Source organism: Polyodon spathula, chromosome 28 (assembly GCF_017654505.1).
Source record: "Polyodon spathula isolate WHYD16114869_AA chromosome 28, ASM1765450v1, whole genome shotgun sequence".
NCBI lineage: Eukaryota > Metazoa > Chordata > Actinopteri > Acipenseriformes > Polyodontidae > Polyodon > Polyodon spathula.
The window spans coordinates 7,137,147-7,158,005 of record NC_054561.1 but is presented as its reverse complement, the minus strand read 5'-3'; the positions used below and the strand labels follow the sequence as shown (position 1 = coordinate 7,158,005).

Below are 20,859 nucleotides of genomic sequence, written 5' to 3'. Positions count from 1 at the left end.
GTAAACAAAAAGGGGCCAAAAGTAGGGCTAGGAGTTTGTCACAGAAAATTTGGAAGTAAATCACAGAGCAGTCACGGTCACCGAGTTCAAAATCACAGACAAAATGACAGAGGGAGAATAACAACGGGGGGGACGGGGGGGGGGGACTCTCTTTAATAAAGCATATTGCGGCGTTGGTGCGCACAGGTTCAGCAAAGAAGCACGAGACAAGCACATTAAATTTCAGTGTGTTGCTTTTTTATTTGCTCTGCAACAGTGACTACTAACCAACAGTAGCATTTATAAGCGCTGAACTAAGCAGAGAATAAAGATGCAAACAGGGGAAAGGGCAACAGACGGCAAGCGTAACACACTGGGGGGCGAGAAATACACACGAGGATCACACAAATAGGGTGTGTGGGGCCGACAAGAGACATGTACATTAAATTAAGTGCAACCGCACAACAATTTCATTTAAAAAGAGGAAACTGTTCCATGTACGTCCTGCAGCGAATGCTGGCAGTTAGTATAGTACACACACACACATGCACGCACACATACAGACACACTGAATTTATGAACTGTTAACATAACTTTCACGAAGTATTTAATCGAAGAGCTTAATTTGATTCATAATTTTCTTCTACAAAAAATAAAAAAGGGGGGGGTCAGGAAGTACAGTGTTGGGAGCTAGTTCAAAATATGTAATTATTATAATAAATGATACATTCATTTTTTTTTTTTTAAATGTGAAATTTAATGTTAAGGAGAAACACTTTCCAATAAAATCACATACAGATTGAACACAATTTACTGACATCCCCACATCCAGCATTGACCAACCTTCATAAAACTCTATAAAGAAGTATTTATTTGTCCTGAGTCCAGTAATAGCAGCTTTCTTGTCCATTTTAACTATTGTTTTCACTGTAGCAGACAGAATCACGTGACACATACCAGTGCTCTGACTGGATATTGCCTGGAACCTGTTGCCTGTAGTAGGATTGCTGTCCACTTAAGCAACTGCGTTGCCAGGCAGTTGCCAGAATGTTGACAATACGTTGTCAGGGCTGTTATACCGGGCAAATTGTCATGGGATTTGGTCACAGGCGCTAAAAGTTGCTAGTAAATTGATTCGTGTAACAAGGGCTTAAATACACAGCAATAGAAATCAATGAATTGGTTATTGATTGCCATGGCTTCCATTCCGCCAGCCTCAAATTAACATTTGCTAAATCGACTAATTATCCTGTTGCCCTATTTGGAGCCTCACATAGCTAGCTACCCAGAAGTACCTGCTTTCCTTGATTTTTTCATATTTTTTTATTATTTGTGATGAGAAATGTTAGGAAAGAATGAAAAATAATAAAATTTATCAGATGCAGCCTTTTTTTTTTTCGGCTTCATTTGGCTCCCATCAGTCTCATTCGGTCATTGAAAGTTTCTCTCGGCTTCTTCCGGAGAAAAACACAATTAGAGACCTGTGCTTTAACTCTTTTTGATGATATCGGACAGAGTCCGGCATTGGACTGGAAAGGGAAAAATGTAATGTTGGACCTGGTCCGACACAGGACTACAAAGAGTTAAAAGACATCACCTCCTACCCGTAATGCAAAATCTGGATAATACAGCATCCGGGCACACAGCACCACTGCAGTTAAAAGAGACACGGACAGTGGGCATTTAAATTCTCTTACTTGCACTTGAAAGAGAAAACAATCTCAATCAAAAAATGTGAAAATGTCTACCAATGAAAAGGTCCTTGGGGACAATGAAATCACAACACATTCGAACAGAGAGAGAAAATGATCAATTCTGAACATGACAACGCTGGGATTTTCTTTTTTTTTTTTTGTTGTTTTTTTTGCTTTAACTAATATGTTTAAAAATTGTGAAATGTTAAAAATCTTCTATTTTTAGACCGTGAACAAAATACAGCCCTATCTATAGCAAGAGATTAGATATTTAAAATCCATAAATGTTAAAAGAGATCTAGCATTAAGAAGTGTGTTCTTCATATTCAGTGATCCTATGAATATTCTTTGATTTTCTTTTTTTTTTTAATCTTGTAATAGCTGGCAGGTTATTTGGCAATGCTTACTTGTGGAATAACTACAGCTCTCTATGAACAATCATAGACATCAGAAACTGGATAAGCAAGGAGTCTGCACACAGCTAATCCACATTAGATTTAATCCAGAATTTTTCATTCAGTGGTGTTAGTTGAGCAGTATCATAAATTCAGAGTTTTTTGTTAAGGAATCGAACTGCATTCCAGGCCCACTGGCTTGCCCTTTTTAATTGTGATAACGAGGTGCCAAAAAGGATTCAACAATAATTAGATTTATACCAGATGAGAAGCTTATCATTTTCTCAATCCGATTAAATATAAGCTTGAGTCTGCTTAATAAAACTACTAAATACAAGTTCTATAATATGCTGGGCTCCAGACTAACGCTTTACCCGAGGCACCAACGGCTCCTAGGCCAAAGATGCTAGGTGCAAAATCCAATTGTTGGGTACCACGTTGTGTGATTTGATTGTTTCCATATTCAACTGTTTACAAATTACAAAAACAAGTTTTTTATAGCACTAAAATGATACAAAACAGAAACGTATTGTTTGCACTCACTTGTTTGCTGCCTCACTGTCCATTTATGCTGTCTGACACTGCCTTCCTCTGCCTTGCCTGTCTTCTGGTGTGCTATTCTTCCCCTGCAGCTGTCCTCAGATAGATAGTGCTGCTGTAACACTTCCTCATCCTCATGGGGTCATTTTATGTCTTTGATGCTTTAAAAGTGAACTTGTTTTCCTTTTTGTAGTGTTTTCTTAACTTAGAACTCAAATTTAACCTTAACTTAGGCTAGTGGAGTATATAGAGCAGGGCTACTCAACCATGGTCCTGGAGGGCTGCTGACCCTCCTGGTTTTTGTGCTACTATAAACTAAACTGATTAATTGGACCAATTAATGTTCTAATAAGCACTAAATTGGTCCAATTAAGTAATTTAGGGTATAGTTGGAACAAAAACCAGGACAGCAACCCTACAGGACCAGGGTTGAGTAGACCCGATATAGAACAAAGGTGTGCAGCAACCACATCCAGGAAACTAGTCTAACCTAATGTCTATAGCAGGCCACACAGTACTAAAGAATAATCCAAGGCATATAAATAGGCAAGTTCCCTTAGAATTACTGTTAATTTGATTTTGTACTGTACAATACACAAACAAAAATATACAAAAAACAATTAAAAACATTAATACCGTACTGTTACCATATACACACGCATTACAAAATAACACAAAACAAATTAAATATCTACTTGAAGCGGTTTTTATTTTAGCAGACGAAGCTGTTCAACTGTAGCAGCCAGGCAGCAATGTTACAAATGTTGCGAAGAGCAGTGACGTCACCTCCCTAGCAACAAGCCTGACTCCTGTGTTGGGAATGGGTTCTTTCAAAGCAGCGGGTTTGTGCATTTGAGAAAAGAGGAAGACTCATGAAATTAGTTGTAGACTTAAGTTGATGAGAAGTAATTACACTCCGCTGTACAAATTAAAAAGGTGTGCTGCTTTTTACGTGAAAAATGACAAAAAACAAGTTAATAAAAAGTTTTAAAAAATAGTTACATATATTCATAAGTGAAATGGAATAAGTACACTGGGCCGCAGTCAGACGATAAACGGGCCACGGATTGTGAGTCCCTGATATACAATTGCACGTCTCATATTCAGAATCTGTAAGCAGCACTGAATTTCATTTTTAATTCACTACATGTTTTTTCTTCTTCATTTACTTGAGCAGCATGAACCACTGACCTGGCTACTGGTGTCTGGGTTGGCATAACTCTTTGCAATAACGTAGTCCCTAGCACTTCTGTGTTTTCTGCTTTCACTGTGCTTCTTCACGAAGGCTCTTAAAATGGTTAGTTCCAGAAAGAAAATCTGTTTTCACTGCAACAACTGGCCCTGCTTTCATGCAAATCTCACAATACACGTTTTAACGTAACCAGGGAAATTCCTGAAGTATTTTTTTATTTTTTTTTTGCCAGTTCATCGTTTTAATCTGTCCTTAAGCTGCCTCGCAACAGAATCATCATCAACAAATTCTCGTCTCTCACACATGCACTGCACGTTAAAAGACGTTGGTGTAGTTATGTATTGCGTATGTGCGTAATGAGTAAAAAAAAAAAAAAAGCGACTGAAAATACACAGTATATGACGTGCAAAACAAGACATTTTAATAGGAATATTTACATCTTAAAATAATGTTGATCTCTGTACAACTTTCACCAATAGAAGAGTAGACAGAATATAATTATTGATTGTATTAATAGTACAAAGTGACAGCCCTAATCCAAATATGACAAATTTCAAAATACAAAAACGGTTGTAGTAGATTTGCATACAGTATTAAACCAGCAGCACAAACAATCACTCACACAACCTGGTCTGACTTTTCTAAACAGCGAGCTATTAAAGAGAACAAAGCATGTTCATTTCTTCAATGCAAGTAGCTTTATTCTCCAAGCTTCCCCACAATCCCCAAGCAACGACACTGCAGTTATTTGTATGAAATACAAAAGATTCCTCAGCATTGGTATACACACAGACAGCTCGTCATCAGAAAACAAGCCACTAACCCTCAGACATGTAAATACGTGCATCAGAATCATAACTGAATATAAATCAATTCATTTCCCCTTGAACACAAGTCGAAATTTGTGTTCCTCAAAAGAGTCAGGTTCCATTTGGGAGGGAGGCAGGAAGGGGGTGGAGGGGCCCTCGCGTGTAATTATGCCTTTTCCTATTTAAAATGCAAATGCACTGGCTGAGCTCTTCAAAAGGACTGTGTGGAAAGGTTTTGCATTTTTACAAAGCTGACTGGCCCGCAGGGAAATGCTCCACTGTTTGCTGTTAGCGATTCACAGAACTACAGCTTTCCACGAGATGTGTTATTTCTCTGCACCAGCTACAGACCGGGCATGTACAATACTGGGTATCCAGTTTTGTGAATTCTGGAGTAGCACTGTTTTGGAATGATGTTTATCACTAGTAGTGACGGTATTTAAAAGGGCTAACAAGTGTACCAGTTGATTACAAATTCAGACAATCAGGTATTGAGGTATTATTGTAAAGCATCTAGACTTACAGCTATTTATATTAAAGATAAATACTGTACATATTTTCACAACCAGTTTCACACTAATACACACATGCTTAAAACAGCGTCACTGTTATTATTACTACTATGCGTAACACTCCCCCTTCCCATATATATTGAATGGTTTGGTCCAGAATCAGCACGCCTCACAGTCCTACTGCAGCTGCTTAAGAGTGAATGAGACTAAGATTTTGAAATAGAAGTGCATCTATTTGCAAAAAAAGATGTGCAAGGCCACAGGGATCCTTTATTTGCTTGTTCCGATCGAGTTTTAATTTTTAAATAAATGTTTAGCTACATTATTTACATCTAATTGTCAAACGCTGACACCTTAGCACAGCGTTAATACAGGTTCCCTTCACCTGTCTACATTATTCAAACCTGGTGTTCCAGACCAGAGGCACTCTATATTCAAACTCATTATTTATCTCACAAGGGTTTCTTACGGCTATTGTATTCTTTGCTTATTTGTATGGGTTATACGTATGTATACCTATCTCCTTATATTAATAGCAGCAATACAGTTCAATATTCTACACATGAAGCACTGAAGCGGTGCTATCCCTGCCCAAGAAAAGTGAGGGGGGGCTCCCCCGCAACCCCCCCAGCACTACACCCCTGGCCACACAGAAACCAGGATTAAAGTACAGTTAGAAATGAAAACGAGACTTAGGACAGAGGGTAAAAGACACTTCTTTACACAGAGCGGGTGAAGGTATGGAATGGGTAGCCTAGCCATGCTCTTTAAGAAATGACTTTGGAATCAACCAGCTACTAGGAACCAGACGAGTGCTGAAGATTGAATGTCCTCATCTCTTGTGAATTGTTTTTCCATTCTTAAATAATCTGTATTGCAGTAAATTAAAACTTCGCACTAAGCAGACAAGGTACTGGGTGAAAATAAACACATCTCCTGCTATACACCACATTCATTACCTTCCAGCTGAGATGGTACTTCCTATCATTCAAATTCACTGTCACAAATTTGTGATATGTGGATAATCAGTGTTAAAAAAAATCACATCATACAAGGGATTTAAAAAGGGACCCAAAGTAAATGATGAACCTGCTGTAGGTACTGAGGATTGTAAGGCAAGGAGACGCCGTTTATTTCCACTCAGAAAATAAAGTAATCCCTTAGGAAATGGGGAATTTGAGATCCAGTAAGAGCACGCAGCTTTGTGTGGTGCTGCCCTCATTGCTAAGCAGCTGATCAGCAGAATCAGCAGTTTACACAGTCCACTACTGGGTGTCTAATGAGGAGAAGCAGCAGCACTTGGGTGAAATATCTAGCAGACACAATTCCCTGACAGTGTTGCACAAGGAAGATGGAATAAATTTGAAATATCTAGTATAGACGCAGATAATCCCGACAGTGTTGCACAAGGAAGATGGAAGAAATCTGAAATATCTAGCATAGACGCAGATAATCCTGACAGCATCACACAAGGAAGATGGAATAAATGTCTCAAGTCAGTTTATTTCCCTGCACACCGAGACAATAAGAATCTTAGACTTCCAATTCCACCTTGCTAAGTATAAAAAATAAGCTGGAGAAACTGTACAGAGATCCGTTTATACTGCAGGCAACACTGAATTATTTTTAATTTATTTTTTGCTTCATGCTTTTTTCATCTCAATGAAGAAAACAATGACAGACCAATCAAATACTTTAATGCCTAGATATGTATTTAAAAATTCCAACAAATTCACTTTAAGATTACAAACAAACAGAAACGTAGTAAGGGGACCAGGGAACAAAATGTTCTGCAGTTACCATGACAACAGAAATTAGAACGCTACATAAAACGATGGTAACCACACAACCGTTAAGATTATTATTATAATGTGTGTGTGTGTGTGTGTGTGTGTGTGTGTGTGTGTGTGTGTGTATATATATATATATATATATATATATTAATTTTTTTTTTTTTTTTTGGTGGTGGTTCGTTCCTTGCGTTTTGCTGCCATTTAAAATGGCAAGGAAGTACCTGAGGCAAGTGATCACTGTTAGCTATTTCATTCAAATCATGCCACTGGAGACTTCAGGTCACCAAGAATAGCTTGCAACCCCAGATATTACCCTAAAGTAATTAGGGTGCAACAAGCTGGCTCCAACTTTCAGTTTCTACAGATTTAAAGAGTTGCTAAGCAACCTGTGACAGTATGGAAAGTTTAATCCAAGCTCACAGCTGTTTTTCTTTCAGCTTGTCTGTTTGCCATCCAGTCTATTCGGTAACAGGTCTTTTCAGATGATCTCCAATTTAATCATTTTTATTATTAAAAGCTTTTATAGTGACGACAGTCACAGCACCCAACTGGCTTCCTCTGTCTTCATTCTAAGTTTGGGTTATTGTTTCCACAGAAATGTACCCACTTGCGAACCTAAAACAACTAATTTCACTTGAACCAAGGTCTCCAGAGGTCAGGAAAGTAAACTATCGGACCACATCACTTAGCCTTAGTTTAAAAAGTATTATTAAAGTCTAACAACTATCTTTGAGACCCTAGCAGGGTTTCCCCATGCGCATTCAGAAATCAAAAGGGATTTATTAGGTTTGTAGAGTCCTGTTTAATCTTAAATGTTGCAGTCACTATCCTCTTTATAGACGTTTTATTAAATCTTTATAAAACTTGTAATTTCTCATTTCCAATATCCTCAAAAAGTTCAAAGCAATGTGGATACACATTCCCTAAAGCTGCAGTCTGTTATTCCCACCCAGATCTCTGCTCTAGATGGTCTTTTCTCCGTGCAGGGGGAAAGGAGTTAGCAAAGACCAGAACAGTCCAGCTCTACAGCCACATCCTCCAACACAGACTGCCCTTTAATAAAACAAAAGCTTTACTATCCTTCCTTAACTGAACAGCAAACTAACAGGTGAATCCTGAAGGACATAGACCAAGTGTAATCACATGGCAACTCTTCTTCCCAGCAGTCAAACAAGACGAACATAAAAAATACAACAATTTCAATAGTTGGGTGTATCAGTGGCAGGCTACAAAAACTGAACTCATGAGAGAAGCACAGTAACACAGACTTGTCATAAACAAAGAAAACAGTAATTTAGAAATTGCAACCACTGCCTGACAGCATTGGCCATAGCTACTGCTAATCTGCACCTTCAAGTCTAAGAATAGCCCTACAGAATTACACAGAATAATAAAAAAAAAAAAAATTAAAAAAAGGAGAGCTAACATTTTAAATTTGCAGATTTAAAAACCCTGGCTCTGATCGTTCCCGTTTAGTAATATGCTCATTTAAAAAATTCTTCTCCCAGTATCCTGAAACTAGTGAGCCACTCTGCTCTGTAAGTAGGGCTCCCCCAGGCAGTGATTTATTTGAACTTTATGGTATCTCTCTTCTGCAAGTCTCGTTTTCTGAGACTGACCACAATGCTCTACATCTCATTATTTTACATGTAGCACTAGAAAGAGCTGTGTGACTATGAGCCAAATTAGACTCGAAACATTTGAGAGGGCCACATACCTTCATTATATAACAATGAAGACTAACTACCCTTCAAACTAGTCTGAAATGATTCAACTAACCAGGCAAAGTAAGCTGGCAAACGATAAAGATGATTGCATGTGCATTTCGAGTTTAATTATGTTAATTATCTTTTTTTTTTTTAAAAGCCAGATTTATTGAAGCCAAATCAAATGTAAAAAATGTTAATCTCTGCCCCAGAGGCTGGAGAGGTGGGGCAGCAACGACTGTACCTGAGGCTGGATAGGTGGGGAAAAATTTGAACAGTAGTGCTGAGGGGCAGCGATTCTTCATGTTGTATGGCTTTGTCCACTCTCTCTAGAAAGATCATGTAAGAATCATGCAGGTTTTTAGGCAGTCTGATGCACTGTGTACAATGCTTATTACACTGAAACCATTGCTCATCTGTTTGTATTCAGGCAACATAAGTGATCATGGATGATGGTTTTCCTTGTGCGGAACTCAATTGCCAGAATTTTAAATGTTTTCCTATCAATTATAACACTGTCATGCTTGAAACTGGCAAGTGCTGTATTAATTGCAATATCATATCGTTTTAATAAACTAATAATAAACTAACTCTGAAAGAAAGAAATCTGTACTGTAACAGTGTCGTTGCTTGCAATTGCTGTAATAGCTCCAGCTAGAGGTTGCGTCAGCACCAGTTTAATTGAATCTTAATTGTATAATAAGTAAGTAACACTATACACAGGGTCATTTTCATTATTCACCTTTTATTATTTAAAAGCAGAGACTGCATCACTGAACTCCTGACCGTACCATAACAAAAGTGAGAAGGGGGGGAAAGAAAATCACATATCCTAAATTAGAAAAATGGATTATTAGTTTCCCCAATGTTGAAGGCACAGACACAAAAAACAATATCACGGAGTACCTATTTTAATCCAGACAGAAACACAGATGGGGCCCACGTGTGTTGAACTATATACGCCACGTCTCCCTGTTCAGTGCAATGGAATGGTCGTAAGTCACTGCCTAGCAATGACGTCAGGCAGCAGTGAAGTCAGACCGTTATCTTTGGGGTTCAATTTCTGTAAAACTAGGACCCTCCCCCCCCCAAAAAAAATTATGAATACTCTGTTGCACATCTGCACCCCCGGGACTATGTGTGTGCCTAGCATGGTTCCTTAATCTGCTATACTTTTTGAGATAAAGGTGTATTAAAAAGCATCTTAATAATTTCTACGCCACTCTGTATCTCAAAAAGTATTCAACCAAATGCTTCTCCATTCACAGGGCTTGTGGAACCTATCAATCCGACCACGCAGAAAAACGTTCAGGCACATTGACGGTGTTTTACCCCACTTTTGGACCGGTTGTAAAATTGACTTTAAACAGTACCTTCGTTCAAACCTTAACTATAGGTATATATACCGTTTCATGGCTCATAATGGTTAATTAGTCGTGGCCTAATTAGCACAAATCTGGGACATTACATAACATTACTTTAGGCAAGGTTGTCCAAGATTAGTGATTTTGGAGTCTGTGTGGCAACAAAAATAATGGTATGGTTCAGTTGTAAATGCCATACACTGATGTGTGTAATTCGACCCAAAATGTTAAGGCAACCACTGCAGATGGTCCATTCATTAACTGTAAAGATGCAACAATTTAACAATGAATCAATTATTGATCGTCGTGGCTTTTATTTCACAATCCACATTATAACACTCATCACTCTGGTGCCCTATCTGGATCCTCCTTTATGGTACCATCATGTTCTCAGTTGTATTTCAATGACTTTGTGAAGAGTCTGCACATTTGCTTTTGAATAGAAAGTTTTCTCAATGCATTGGCTATTGTTGATTACCACTTGTCTGATATTTCAATAGGTAATTGGTTTCTGATTGCATCGTTACCACATTAGTATGTGTGATTCTTCTTTGGAGAAAGGGAAGTGAAAAACCCTTCCTTACTGTAGATTTTGGATCCCAGAAACACGTAGCCCCTCCTTGCCCTCTCCTTACCCTGATCAAAGGTCTTCGGACATCTGTGCGTGGAAATTCAGCCACTGCTGGCCAAGTTCTTCCACCTGGCCACCAATCTGAAAACAGGAAACAGCAAAATACAAGTTATACCTCCTCCACATGTCCATCTGCTCCACAAAACAAGTATGCAAACTCAATCTCATCTTGTTCCACTATCAAACTAGGGCTGCAGCCAGTTCCATCTGCAGCCTACAATCCAATCTGCAACGGGACATTGTACAAAAGTCCAAGATTGCCTCTATGTATAAGGTTTTTGTAAAAGTGCTATTTATAAATGAATCCACCAGCTTTCATGTTCTGCTTAAAAAATATATGGTTTCAGTCAGTCAAAGATTTTAAAGTGACTCTTGCACAGGAAGTTCATTTGGAAACTTCATTTGAAACTGATCCTGACGTGCTGCAAATCGAAAGACTTGTGTGATCTCAAATAGTTTGAAAGTCAACCCCAGCAGCAGAAGGAAACGCAGTATTGTAGCGCTTGTCAAAAAATATTATGATGATGTGTCTACATGCAAGAGAAAGCTTACATGGGCATCAAATGGTCATTATATTGGAAACACTGTACATCTGTGTGTCAAATCTGATAGTGTTTGATCTCTATGATTTGGAAACTACAATAAATAAATAAATAAGAATCACATTATCACTATCAAGTGCTGCACAGTCGACTTATTTGGCAATACCCGGAAACAACCTGTCTTCTCTGTCACTGATATGGTAAACAATAATAAAATGATAAAACAATCTGGATGGACAAAACTGTAATATATACAGTGCCTATAGAAAGTCTACACCCCCTTGAACTTGTTTCACATTTTGTTGTGTCTGTACCTCAGAGTTTCATGCACTTAAATGAGGATTTTTTTAACACTTATCTACACAACATACTCCACACTGGTAAGGGGAAAAAAGTTTAGATAGAGACTATCGATAATTCCACAGCTGTTGAGGTTGACTAATCGAATAGTTGCTCCCCCCCCCGCCCGCCGACTCCCATTCAAAATGAGACGTACATTAAATGTGAAATAATGCAATGTGACAATTATTGCAATTGCAATAAATTCTGAACTTTATTTTAAAATACTTACCTAACACAACAACTTTAACAATTTTGTTAAATAAACATTAGGCTATGTAAAAAATACCTTCCTATCAGGAGACATACAGAAATACCATAATAACAGCAGCAATAACATAAGCATACCTGTCAACTCTCACGCATCTCATGTGAGACTGCCTTAACATTAGTGTCCTTGTGGCAATAATGTTTTCTGGTCATAACAGCGAAATACAAAATGCATTAGACTACCTAGCTAGCTAATTTATACAATCCACTTAACTAAACGATTTACTAGATTTGGCGATATTTGACCATTTTTCTTTACAAAACTGTTCAAGTTCTGTCAAGTTCCTTGGGGAGCGTTGATGGACAGCAACCTTCAAGTCATGCCATAAATTTTCGATTGGATTTAGGTCGGGGCTCTGACTGGGCCAATCAAGGACATTTACCTTTTTGTTCCTTAGCCACTCCAGCGTAGCATTGGCTGTGTGCTTTGGGTGGTTGTCATGCTAAAAGGTGAACTTCCATCCCAGTTTCAGCTTTCTTACAGAGGGCAGCAGGTTTTCCTAAAGGACTTCTCTGTACTTTGCTCTATTCATTTTCCCTTCTATCCTGACAAGTACCCCAGTGCCTGCCGATGAGAAACATCCCCATAACATGCTTCTGCCACCACCATGCTTCACAGTAGGGATGGTGTTCTTTGGGTGATGCGCTGTATTGGGTTTGTACCAAAAAGTTCAATTTTTGTTTTATAACATGGCTACAGAATCTCCTGAATGTTTTGTGCATACTTCAAAATGGAATTCAAGGTAGGCTTTCTTGAGTAATGGCTTCCTTTTTGCCATCCTACCATACAGGCCAGATTTGTGGAGTGCTTGGGATATTGTTGTCACATGCACACTTTGACCAGTCGTGGCCATAAAAGCCTGTAGCTCTTGCAAAGTTCCCATTGGCCTCTTGGTAGCCTCTCTGATCAGTCTCCTTCTTGCTCAGTCATCCAGTTTGGACGGACGGCCTAATCTAGGCAGGGTCTTGGTGTGCCATACACCTTCCACTTCTTAATAATCGTCTTGACCGTGCTCCAAGGCATATTCAAGGCCTTTCATAGTTTTTTACATCCATCACCAGATCAGTGCCTTTCAACAACTTTGTCCCGGAGTTCTTTTGAAAGCGCCTTGGTGCTCATGGTTGAGTCTTTGCTTTGAAATGCACCACCCAGCAGAGGGAACCTACAGGAACTGCTAAATTTATCCTGAAATCATGTGAATCACTACAATTTAACAGGTCAGTTAACTTGGTGTGTGATTCTGAAGGCAATTGGTTACACCTGAGCTAATTTAGGATTGCTATTACAAGGGGGGTGGACACTTATCCAACCAAGCTATTTCAATTTTTAATTTAAATTAATTTTCTACAAATTTCTAGAATATTTTGTATTCTACAATGATGCGTAGATAAACAGAAAAAAAAGAAAAAAAAACAATGCATTTTAAATTCCAGGTTATAAGGCAACAAAAGCTGAAAATTTTGAAAAGGTGGTGTAGACTTTCTATAGACACTGTACTTATGAGTTCTGCATTTCTGGTTTCTATCATTTTACCAAAAAATTTCAGGATTTATTTATTTTTTTTTTTTTAAACTTTTTTTTGTCTACTATCATTATTTTCCTGGTACTATTTTTTAGGAAATACACAATATTTGATTAAAATGCTGTTTTATTTTGACTGCAACATTGTAATAAGCAGCTCTACCCTGTATCCTGGGATACAGCACATACTTTTAGACAGAGGATGAAATAACATGCAACATTGAACGTGATTGGTTGGTTCTCTGTTGTTTTACAAACACTATCACCCGATTCTGTTGGCCAATGGCCAATCAAAGTCCGATTTGCTGGGCATCGTCACTAGCTTGATCAAAAAATAAATTGAAATACTTAAGGAAATATAATATTTTGTGTGGATGAGAAATGGGGAGAAAATGTAAATCAGTTTATGAATATTCAAAAGAAAACAAAAAAATATCCAAAAAGGCATAATAGCAAAAGTGGGCGAGATGAGGCAGAGGATGCATAGTGTTGCAAATACTGCTGCATTGAGCTACATGTTCGTGCTGATAATAAAAGAACATACCGAAAGCAAGCGCCACATTAAACTAAAACAAGAAAGTGAACTGAGAGACAAGAAATCCATTTCAGCAGCTTTTACACACACAAATCACAAAAAAAAAAAAAAAATGCAGAATGGCGGTGTTAATAAATTTATCAAGCTCTGTGCTTCGCTCGACAGCCACTGTTTATTGCAGAGGGGTACGTACTGGCAACTTTGTACGACAGTACTGTCCATCAGCTAAACACTGCTTAACGTCAACAATCTTAATCGTAAGTATTTGACAGAAAATTATGATGTTTTAGTTGGTAAACCTATGTAAAACGTTGATGGGAAATGTCCAGTGTGATTTTTGATGCGTTTCCCAATGCTTTGGACCATCCAGTTCTGTCAATATTCTTGTTTTGTGCTGATGTCACGTACATACCTTGACTGTGACCGGCCAAACATTACCAAAGTACAGGTAACTTGGGAAATATGGCCTCGATTTGCACAGATTCTGCCTAATCATACATGCAAGAGACAATAAACTTAATCAGAAACCAGAACTGCTACATATCATACTCCACATATATTAAAGTGTGTACACCGAGATATTTATTCCCGATTTTTTCCTGATGTTTAAATTAAAAACACATTTTTACTATTTTAATAAATGTAAAATAAACTCCGGAAAAATTCCCGGTAATTAAAAAAACAAAAATGTGGAACACTATACTGTATAAGCGGTTAAAAACACACAAAAACACACACACACACACACACATTTATCAGCACTCCCTAAGGTGCTAAAAAGGTCTACAATACATCTAAGTCACATCAGAACAAAGATCAAGATGCACGTCACTGTTTAATATTCCCCATAGGGGTTTACATACATTACCCTGCAAATGTTTTTTTCTCTATTGTATCTCAAACAGTTTCTAATCTCTGAAGGGAATGATTCACCAACACATACAGAAGTCCTTAATAAAAACCATCACAAGTTTTACATCTGTTCTGACACAAAACATGTATAGTATCAGGATGTCAGAGTTCACTGTCTGCTTCTTTACAGCAGGAATACAATTAATTTCCTTGGGGATCATATTTCAGGTGCTTGCTTGTGTGGATTCTACTGGAGAGGAAGCAGCACCACCGATTCTGCACAGGCATTGCTGCCGTTGAGATACAGCATACCAGAGAATGCAGGTAACAACATACAGCACTCCCTACATCAAAATGAGGGACCCTGAACCAAGTGTACTCAATAACTTCAGTAAAAAGTGTCCACATTCAGACTAGTTACAAGACACAGTAAGTGTTTAATTGCCATGCTAGATTCTGATCCTCTCATAAGAACTAGAGCCGTTCTAAAATACTACAGTAGCAGCATGTGCACAGCAGGAGTGTAACGATACACTCATGTCAGGATACAACACTTCTCAGGATACCGCGAAATTCATGTCTTTTAGCGGCCAATGCATACTGTACAAGTACGGAGAGGAAAAAAAAAAACCTTGTTTAAATGAACTACTGCACAGCACAAGTGATGCAAACTACGTAAGAGAACTTTTCTGATTTAGGTAGCTAACATCTAGTTTTCAGCATTAGAGGTAAAATAGCAGAAATGAAAGACAAAGCAAAAAAGGCAAAGTATATTTCAGTGATTGATCGTGTCACGATATTCCCCAAAGAAACTGTACATGCAGATGGAGGTAACTGTTTTGCATATCTTAACGTGCCTTTGGAGAAAATACGATCTATCGCTATTTAGCTTCAGAATCGCATATTAAAACAAAAGGCTACTACAGAGGCTGTTGAACAGAATGTAAAATTAACAGTTTTCAGAAACCAAATTGGAAAGCCAGCACAGGCAAAAAGCATTCCTGTCAGCAAATTAAAACAGTACTATAACGAACTAGCCCAGCAGCCTCGCTTCAAACTGCTACTTACTTTTTCGCAGTTGGAATTTTAGACCCGAATAGGCACGTTTTCTTTGTTTTGACTCGGTACTAACAAAATAAATTATTGGATGAGACAAATAACACGACAACGAACGTGCTGCATACATTGCCCTTATTAAAGTATGCCAGATGCCCTTGGGTAAACGAGTTTTGGGGCCGTTTCTAATCGACTTCCACATCCGTATAACTTAGCAAAGCTTTGCCATAACGTCAACTGCAGGGGGATGCTGCATGCTTGCCTTTAACAAATGACAGCACTCTGTTTTAGTAAGGAAGCAAGTACCACTGTTTTTAGGCTTTATAGTTGTTCTGAAATACTGGTCTACTTAGGGTTATTTAATGTTTAAACAGGTCTGCAAAATCCTAGTTTTATTCCGCAACCTAATTGTGTAAATTTACCGCGATTACATAGACCCCTATATATGCACCACGTCACAGTTCTGATAGTAGGAGGTAAAATACAGGAATGCCAAATGGTCATTTAATGATGGACCATTTTGTTAACAGACAAAAATGAAATGGGACAAGGAGAATATGTATTCATACCAACTGCAAAACGCACTTACTCTTCATTCAAGAACCATCTGGTGAACTACAAAGAGCGGAGATGATGTGCTTTTGGTGTTTTGATGCAAATGATAAATACTCATGTTACAACGGGATGTGTCATCTGAAGATCGTGTCACGATTCCTGGATACACAGGTAATCGTTACACCCCCCTTACATGGTATCATTAGCATTCGCGTGCTTCTGTGTTTAGATCCCACTTGGTAATCGCTTACGCTGAACACTCAGAGAATAAAAAGGTTTCCAGTACATACAGCATTTTTGCTTTTCATGGGGACATTAATTTTTGCCCTCTCAAACCAGATAATTACATATCAACATGACCAGCTGCCATACTATAAATCAATGTCCTTCATATTCATTATTATTATTATTATTATTATTATTATTATTATTATTAAAGCGCATAGGAGCAGAGAATTTTCAACGATCACCTACAGAACAAGATTACCCTCATGATTGCAGTTATTGTCGAAAATAACTTAAATGGAAGCTACGTCTGGAATATTTAAATAATGGGCACAAGAGCTCTTAATAGCCAACTTCCAGTACTTCGAATGGGTTAAAGAACAGAGCAGAGGATTTATTTAAAGTGTCCTCCAGGTATTGTGTGACATTCTTTTAAGACCTTGGGTTTAAGCCAGTTATGACCTGCTGTGATACAGTAACTCTGTTGAAGGGCTCATCGTGAGTACTTTGAAGTTTAAATGTTGCACGGGTTAAATGGAATCAAGCGCTCTAAAAATGTATTCGATACCAAGTTCACCAAATGTAAATGTAAACCAAATGTAAATGTAAAACTGTTTTGTTTTGTAAATGTAAACTATAAAAAAAAAAAAAACGTTAATATTGCCAAACTACAGCATAATGAAACTCAGCTGTTTCTTTTGAGGACTCCAGCCTGCCCAAGCTGTTTCTGATTGGCTTAGCAATATTAAAAAGAATTGTGCAAATTGCCTTTTGATGTAGTCATGAGAAATCTTGCCCCCGTGTGACTAAGAAACTCCAGGAGAAGGAGACGAGGATTCTCACAAAAAGCAAACATGAACAGTCTTTTACTGATACTCTCCAATTTACTACTCAAGAACATTCATTAATTAACAGCTTTTGACAGTCACAAGATTTGTAATTGAATTTAAAGGCTATTGCCAACAGATCCAGTTATCGAAATTCAATGCAGATCAGTTTATTACGTGCACAATATAAAAATATAAATTCTAATTAATCTGTAATAGTTTCCAATTCATTCAGTTATTTGGTTGTTAGTTTAGTTTATCGATTTAAAAAAACAAAAGCAGAAATAAAAAAATCAATGAAGAAGAAATTAGAACAGCTGCATAGCATAAGCTGGGCTGTCTGACACTAAGTATGGATGGATTCTGCACAGTAGGGGAAGCTACATGAAAATGCATTAACCCCCCAATAAATCAGACCTAGAATTGCAAATACCACATTTAACACAGTATGTGAAACGCATCTTTTTAAACTTTAAATTATTAAATCAAGAAGATATTGTATAAATAAAAAACAGGCAGTTAAAATTAATAACCACCATCCTTACACTTTCACCTTGGGGTCTTTATTTTAATGATCTAAAAAAGCAGCAGAGGATAATAACGCCACCTCAACATGAGTTAATCTGCTCTTTGAATCATCTCCGAATATATTTGTATTGTCTTCAGTATGTGAGTAATATAGATCCCGCGCCACGGCTGTAAATTCAAAATCCTAGCCATCAGTATGACAATAAAAGAGGAGGATCATGACAACAGCACAGAGAAGAAATGAAAAAGGTTTCAGTTGGATTAGAGGTATTTCAGACACAGGTGAAAAACACTGTGACATACAGATTTTCCATAGTAGAAGGAGGGAGGGGAGGGGAGAGATACTGAATTAAAGTAATTTTCCAATGCCCAGTTTAATTACATTGCATATCACAAACCCACACACCCCAAAATCAGTTATTTACACAGAGAGAGGAACAAGCGGCACTGATGATTTTAGCTGAATGATACATTTTTTAAAACACTAAATGAATTCGGACAACACATTGATCTAGAACACCACAATCGAATACTGTTCCAACCCTAGATCAGACAAGGCAAGGCTTCCAAGCTGTGGCGTTGCATTAAATGCTACACAATGTATGGAGAAACATGTTTCCTCAGACACCACTAATTTTCAACATGCTCAGTGGTTCTATGCTTGTACTTGAATGCTACCAGAGTTTTTCTCCCAGGCCTCAACATATTTCATCGAACGGGTTTAAAAATGGTTTCCACTTGCTTAACATGAGTGCCTTAACCTTTTCCAGCAAGCTAAACCTGGAACAGTGTGGACTCCCTCTGACTGATGCATGCCTCACAGTATCCCAGTCAGATCTCTGGTGGAATATGTCTTGCTGTTTTAATCAGTCTGCAGGATGACTCACCTGAATGCAATGGACCAGTCAGCATTGATAAGCAGTTAAAGATTATTTCTTGCACTTCAACAGCGCAAAGACTTTTTTTCTTTTAAAATAAATCAATTTCCACTGCCCTTTAAATGTGGGAGTTGGGCTGGAGGTTCTTTAAATAGCCATTAAACACTCTTGTATGTTTACATCACGATAGGAACAGTTTTGCAAAGCAAGCTCACCATGGTTACATCTACCTGCTCAGATCTACTAAATGGTCATGATTGAAGCATACATTTCTCAATCTCGAGGGTAGAAATCAAAGGACCGGCAACCACTTACAACACTGTGGGAAAACTCTGTCAGGAATCAGATTTAAAGGGAAATTTAAATCCAAACACGACGGCTTTTCATCCCTCAGTCGTTATCTTCTTTCACTCATGCTGTTTTTATATATTTTTTTCAATTACTCACTTATGACGATCATGTGTCCTCATATCTCCCCTTCAGTCATGATTTTTTTAATGTCATTTTTAGAAATTTTACACTTTGTGTGAACTCTATGGAGTTTGAGAAGCTGCCCTGTCAAAACTTACTTAAAAAAAAAACATATGCATTATAAAATAGATACATAGATAGGAAACTTAACATGGTACACAGTTAATAATGCAACAGCATGGCGGAACATGGTGGAACGTTTGCTTGTGTATACACATTATATATATATATAATAATATATATATTATATATATATATATTAAAATACTATGCTGTTGAAACTTGACTGGAGTTCAAAAATGGGGTGAAAATTGGAACTTTTAAGTTCTACAAAACATTTAAAAACGGGTTAGACAAGTTCTGCTAAACAACTGTGCATTTTTAAATATTATACATATATGCACATATACATACACATATATACATACATACACACACACACACACACACAATTAGCTCAAAGAGCCAGCTCTTGAAAACAAGTGCATTCAAAAGGTCATTACCACCGACTATAAATTTATAGAACTGGTAAGAAAAGCAACACCATTTTATTTATTTATTACATATAAAAAGAGAACTACAGTAATCACTTAATTCTTAATAAAACAGAAATACTTTCCTTAAAACAGCCTTTTTATAACTAGGCCAGATGTTTTAGGTACAGGGGTATCTTAGGAGTGCTCTAAAAACAGAAGCAAGGAATTAAAAAATGAAACACTGTTGTGGATGCTGATTTACAAAGGGACTTTAAGAAATGGCTTGATGAGGTTCTTGCTTGGATCAATTAACAACCAAAATGAGTAAGATGGGCCCAATGGACCTCTTCTTGCTTGTTACATTTCTTATGTTCTTAAAGTTACATACAGCACAATACCCCAGTGAATCTATACTGTTCAAATCTTTTAGAAAGTAAAACAAGTAAACACATATAAATGCTACAGTAGGCTAGCCTGATCGATTCATGTACACTGTAAAAAGTGTAAAAATAACTTTTTTTTTTTTTTAATGAAGTCAGTAATGTGTTACATTAGGGAATACACAAACATATTTAATTTTAAACACTATTTTACAATTTTACAGTGTTAAATATTTTGAAAATCACCACTTCCAAATAATTTAATAAAATTAGTTCAGCTGATAAAAAAAAATAAATAAATGCATTTCTGGTAAAGAACTGCTTCTGATGGCACTAAAAATGCGTCTAACATACGCTATTCAAAGTTTTGCATTCTATTTAATAATACATTTCTAAAGGTCCTCTGCTTTCCTCTGCAGGTGAAGCATCACATTGATCCTGTTATCTGCTAGCTATGAAGTCTGTATTCATCCTGGTCTTTCTACCACTCATGCATACAATTCAAAACACAGGAGTTTCACAGCAATCACATTACATACATATAAAATACAGACTAACACAAAATCCCCAAAAAAATAAAAATATTGTGAAACATATGACGTGCGGTAGAGTTTTAATGACACATGTCTGCAAAGTATATTTTTGCAGATTACAGCAAATGTGTTGTAATGATAAAATAAACAAGCATCAATTAACTCCCTTTTGATTAACTTCTAGCGCATTCCTGTTTAATTTTTTAATCTCTTTGCTGTGCTTTTTTATAATTTATAAGCATTGGGAATTCCCTT

At 37.3% G+C, this 20,859-nt stretch overlaps 1 protein-coding gene across 2 annotated transcripts in view; it reads right to left on the bottom strand.

Annotated features, from left to right (window-relative positions):
- Window positions 1–20,859, bottom strand: part of LOC121301838 (speckle-type POZ protein-like) — an 87,971-nt gene that overhangs the window by 47,017 nt on the left and 20,095 nt on the right. For both annotated transcript variants that reach the window (XM_041231471.1, XM_041231469.1), the window contains exon 2: window positions 10,620–10,696. The gene's annotated coding sequence lies outside the window, so the exon portion shown is untranslated. The remainder of the gene's footprint in view (window positions 1–10,619; window positions 10,697–20,859) is intronic.